The following is a 5,971-nucleotide window of genomic DNA, read 5'->3' as shown; positions in this document are numbered from 1 at the left end:
GGTGCCTTCTCCAACTAGCTCACTGACCAACTATGTCAGGAAGTTCTCTTCCATACACTCCAGGAGCATCCTAGACTGTTTCCTCTCTGCTGTATTGTGTTTCCAGCGGACATGTGGTAAGCGGAAATGCCCCACAAGAACAAGTGCTAGCAATCACGAGACTTCTCCCAGCTGCTTACAGAATGTTTCATCAGCCTCTTCATCCTGTTGAAGTGGTCTGTAACAGACTCCCATCAGGATATCTACCTTGTTGATCTTCCCCCTGGTTCTTACCAATAAACACTCTAGACAGTCAGAACACTCTCTAACATATAGGGCTACCTTCTTCCTTATCTTTCCCTTCTGAAGAGTTTATAGCCATCCATTGCAGCACTCCAAATGTGCAAGTCATCCCACTGTGTTTCCATGATGGCAACTATATCATAGTTTTCATGTTTCACAATTGCTTCTAGCTCATCCTGTTGGTTACCCATGCTGCATGCATTGATGAGCTACTATCACCCATCACCTTTTCTTAGTTGCTCTGGTTGTTATACAGTGAGCAGTTCAGGCTGCCTTGCTCAACTCCAGTGACTCTCCTGATATTACATGTCTTTCATCCTCAGTCTGCAGAGCACTGAAATGGTTCTGCAAGGGCACCTCAGGGGATGTCTCTTCCTCCTGCTGGTCCTTGCCATTGAAAGCTTTCACTCTTCTGCATTATCATCCCCCATCCCTTCTGTGTGTACTGGTGGGGGAGTTTTTGGCTGTTTGGCCATGGGCTGTGGAACCACTGCAGACTGTGACTGACACCAGCTATTTTACTTCTTTACAGCCTCCCTGATACTTCACAGCCTTCTCTCCACCTCCTAGAGTTCATCCATCTGCTCCAGGAGTTCCTCCACCTGGGCACACCTTTTGCAGGCAGGTCTGTCTCCTGACCCTGCCCCAGGAGAAAGCTCCAGGTGCTTCCTGTAGCCTGAGCTCTGCCCTGCAGCGTCTCCCTTCAACAGGTCCATCTGCATGGATGCATTGGCCACCACTGTGTGGTAGATGGTGCAGACCTCCCAGCCAGAGCTCTCAAAGAGTGGCCATCATTCTGCCTTGGGGCTCAGGTAGGATGAGCAACCTTGACCTGTGCAGATGGTCACAGAACGGTGCCCAGTTGCTGTGTTATGACTCTGAGTCTCCCTCTCAGCCAGCAGAATGCTTCCTTTGCAGAGGCGCCCTCATGCGCAAACCCCTGTGCTCTGTTTGTCCGTCCTGGTCGCTGGTTCTTCCCAGTGTCCTCACAGGGCACAGGGGGAAAGGTGGCCACCATTGCTTTGCCAACGTCAAGACCTCATCAGTGTTCCCTGAGAGAGCTGCTGGCTCCTGGCGGGTCTCCCTGGTGCTTCCCTACCTCAGGAAATTCCTTGTGCACAGAGATCTGCCACTCCACAGCGGGTCATGCTGGTGCTGGAGCAGCTTCCCTCAGCGACTGAGGGCTGGTTTCTGTTTCACTGCCTTTAAATCACTGCTCTGGTAACGCCCAGGCCTCTTCAGTGCCTCCTGCCTGGCAGGTCTCACTGCTGACCTGGTGTTTTCTGTGTCGAGAAAAGCCCATCCTGCCTGGCGACTTCATGCTAGAATGGCCCCGCAGTGGCCAGCTCTGAGCTTTCTCCTGCTGCTTGTGTCTCTGCCTGCAGCACAGGGACAGGAAGAACTTCATTTTAAACTCCGAAGATTATCCTGGGAAACAGGTAAGAAGTGATTCCGCCTCATGAGGAGATTTTGCTTCTCCTTCTCCTGTCAAGTTTGATGCAAATTTTGACTGTGTGCAGTGGCTGTCTCAGGGGATTGGACCTGATGAGTGTACCACGCTTGTGGTGGGTTGAAGCTTTCTTGGGGGATGGACGGCAGCAAGCCTCCACGTGCTTGGAGAGGCTCCATGAGCACAAGGGCTGCACCGCTTCCCCCTGGAGCAGTGTCATTGAGACCAGGAGGTGTCTGCCTGGCTGCCCAGTGTTCAGACAAAGCCTGAATGCATGGTCTTCCTGGAGCCAGCAGAGAGGTGTCCCCATTGCTGGGCAGGGGAGTGCTGATGCTCAGCAAAGACATGCGCTGGAGACCAGGCAGGCCTCTGAGAGCTATACCAGCTGGGGTGCCTGCTGTCTCTGGGAGACCCCAGGGACAGGAGCTACAGTGCAGTGTGGCTGTGCTGCGAGTGCTGTGGGAAGGACTGGATTGGGCTAGAAGGTCAGGGATGGGTTGTGCCCTGCACTGAGGCAGTTTGCTAGTAGTTCCCTGAAGGCTGCAGGTCTTGTGAATCATGAGGTGTCATGAATCACGGCAAGAGTTTTCAGGAATCAGGGCTACCACATGCTGTACAAATCCATGCCTGGGGGCAGCAGGTAAGAGCCCTGCCTCTCTGCCATGCATGGACCAGAAACCTGCTGGGCCAAACTCAACTTTACAGCTGGGCACCTCTTATCTTCTCTAACCAGGGCTTGTTGAGAGCAAACCCTTTCTCTCATTCTCCTTGCCCTTCACAGCCAGGTTTGTAGATCTTTTCTTGTTGGAAGACGATGTGAAACTTATGAGATATGTTCTCTATCTCATTAGGGTAGGGAAGTTTGTTGCATAATTTCTGTGAGAAATGAATACACTGTCAGAGTCTGAAAGGGGAAGTGCTGGAAGGGAGAGGAGAAAAAAGGGAGAGGAGAAGAAAAATATCCTTCAAAGATAGTGTACAGATGACAAGCCAGCATTACAAAAACTCTAAAAGCACATTTCAGGTAACAGGGTTCTGTTAAGACCAACTGCTTACACACGCAGGCACAAATCTCAATGGCTGCCTCTTCAATGGTTTGTTGGTGTTGCCCTGGCGTGACTCTCATTCCAAAGACTGACTTTAACCACCACCCAGTTTCAGTTGGAGTTTCTTCCACCCCGTCCATATGTTGGAGCAGTCAGGATTGTTCATCTTCCTTTTGTCCTGTAAGAGAACACAAAGACAGGCCTCGGTCCCTTGGGAACCAGACTTCTGGAGTTAGAAGTCCAGGACTATCCACCAGACACTAATGCAGAGAGTTTTCCTAGGTAAACACAAATTATGCTTTGTCTTCCTCCCTTAGAGGGGAATAATGAAAAGCATATCTTTGTTAAGCACCTCTGCTCATCAGACATGCAAACGGGCCAATATAGGGAGGATGGGTGTGGCTGATTATTTTTTTTTTTCAAGGTCATTAATGACCTCCATAATGCCTCGTTTTGCTGCATTCAGCAGGGGGTATTAGGGAGTGCAGGTTAATTTAGATAGCAGCAAAGCAGGAGCAAGTTGTAAAATCTTAATATTAGCAGCTCCCTTAAGCTGCAGCAGTGTAGAGGTAAATTGCAAGGTCCTAATGCCAGCTGCTTCTGCCCAATGGCTCTCAAAATCTGAGCACCCTTTTCAGCTACTAAGCGGGTTGGACAGTCCAGGTCCAAAGCCATGGCTTCTTTTTTTTTTTCCTCTACCTCTTACATCCATCCATCCATCAGCAGCCCCAGTGGGACTCAAGGCTTAACTCTGTCCCAAACTGGAGGTTTTACAGGCTCAATGAAGAAATGACATTGAGCTGTCTTTCAAGGAGCATATCTCTCGTTATGGTGATCAGATGTCCACCTTGGGTTTCCTTGTGCTGTTGAATGCTGACACCACAGTCAGTCACAGCCAAGCCTCTGTTCTTTCTAGCAGTGGCCTTCTGCCACCATTAATTCTCCTCTAGTCTGCAGGATAGAGATGTGGAGTTGAGTGTGGTAACCAAAGGAGCTGGACAGTGTCAAAGTCAGGGCAATAGACCCCACAGCAGGCCTCTTCCCATCGTGCTCACCCATGCTTCTTCTCTGTGCAGAGACATGCCAGCAGCCCCAGTGGGACTCAAGGCTCCACTTTACCCCAAACCAGAGCTTTTACAGGCTGAGGGAAAAGATACTAACATATCTGGCAAACAATTAGGGCTGGTAAATGCCCAGGTTTAAGATAAGTGATTCACTAGAGTCCTGATGAAGGTGACCAGCCTAGTCAGAAATGTGTGGCTCTTGTGCCAACTCTGTCCAACGGATTCCATCACACATGCTTCCAGCCTGGGAGCCTTACAAAGCACCTATTTACTCGTAATTCAGTGAATTGCTCATAACTAAGGCAATCAATCCTAAGTATCTGTCAACAGCAATTTCACTGTGCAGAAGTGTCACCTTTTAGTAAAAAAAAAAAAAAAAAAATCATAAACTTTAAACAAAGACTATTTCTGCTTTGTACTACAGCAAGCCTGCACTGTGTTACATCTCTAAAGCAGCAACTATGAGATATGGTGTTTTTAAATGTAGTGTTACCCTTGGCTTCTGTAAGGAGGCACTATACAGGGCCAAAACCCTCCAGAGAGGGTCATTCATAGTTGCATCAGCAGCAAATGCTTTGCTACATGAAGGGCACTAAAAGTTTCATTGCGAGGCTCAGAGAGGGCTGGGAGCAAGGCAGAGCTCTGGCACACAGCTGCAACCACCCCTGCCAGCAGAACATCGGTGGTTGTAGGAAGACACGTCCAAGATACCTCTTGAAACCTGCACCTGCATCAGCAGTATACACATTTCTCCTGAATTTCCCTCCTGGTACGTTGCCATGTCCTGTGCTGCTGGTGTGTTTTGGGTCACTTCGAGGATTGTAACAGCTACCAGGAGGTATGGAAGCACTTACAAAAGGGAAAGCAACCAGGCCCCCTTGCACCGAAGGTCAAGACTGGGACAGTCTGGGAGAGGCCAGCCATGCCCATGAGCACTCGCAGCCCCCTCGGCTCTTAGGGCTGTCCCCACTGGAGGAGTTTCATTCCCTCAAGCTGCTTCTTGCTTGAGGTCAGGCCCTTCAAACCTCTTCTCCAGCAACAATTCTTCATATTATTTTGCTGTGACCCTAAGACGGAAGGCTCCCCATCAATGAATAAGCTTTGTACAGGCATGATTTTAGGCCCTGAAATGCAAAATGAAGCACTGGAAATGCCTTCATGAGTAGGTCTCACCTGCCTGAAAGAACTGCTGCTCAATTTGCCAGTCTGGTGGGATTTTATTCCATTTATTTGGCAGAGGCTTTATTCTGGCTGAGGTGATGCAGCTGTTGTGGTCTGCTGGCCTTCTGCACGAGGAGTGCAGAGCAGTCATGGTTTCATGGTGAGTCTCAATGCCATTTCGGTGTGTTGGGAAACAGCACAAACTCGCTGTGCCTGCCTGGCTGCACCCCAGTTACTCTGAACAACGTTTGAGTACTTACAGCTGAATTTGCTGGATGAAGAGAGCTTACAGAGAAGTATATTTCTTATTACATGACAACTGGTATCTGCTCAGAGGCTAGAGACTCAGATTAGTGCCATGCAGAGACACAGCAGCAATCCTGTCTAGAAACTAATGGAAAATGAAAATGAAGATGTACTTCTATCAATCGTCCAATCTGCATGTTGCAGAATGCAACTAAACATGCATCTAGTTAAACATGTACCTGCAATCCCTGTTGACTCCATTCTGCCAACCCAGATGGGGGGTGTTAACCCTCTTGGGTGAGGATGGGAGGGGTATGGGACAGGAGGTACCCAGTCCTAGAGCCAGTGGGTATTTTGGGCAAGGGATGGAGAGAAGAAAATAACAAGTGTGGCCTGCAGAGCAAGTGAACTGGTACTTGACTGAGCTTTTTGCTGCAAGTGTGCACATGGGTATGAGCAAGTAGTGCCCAGCAGGAAGACGGGAATGCAGGTGAGTGGTGCCAGCAGAGACTCCCTGGGGCTGGTGCACTCGCACAGCCCCTGTCTTTGGAGGAGAGAGCGCAGGAAAGAGCAGCATCCTCCAAATGGCTGGATCCCGCTGGCTGGGATCCCTCCACACGTGTGGGTGGGAAGGAGGGCCTGCAGGTAACCGTCCTGCACTGCACCTGAGGCTGCAAGGAGGGTTAATGCACCTGGGGTCTGGGGCCTTGTTCTGGGAGGTG

The sequence above is a fragment of the Caloenas nicobarica genome, chromosome Z (assembly GCF_036013445.1).
Source record: "Caloenas nicobarica isolate bCalNic1 chromosome Z, bCalNic1.hap1, whole genome shotgun sequence".
NCBI classification, from domain to species: Eukaryota; Metazoa; Chordata; class Aves; order Columbiformes; family Columbidae; genus Caloenas; species Caloenas nicobarica.
Note: the sequence above shows the minus strand (reverse complement) of the source record.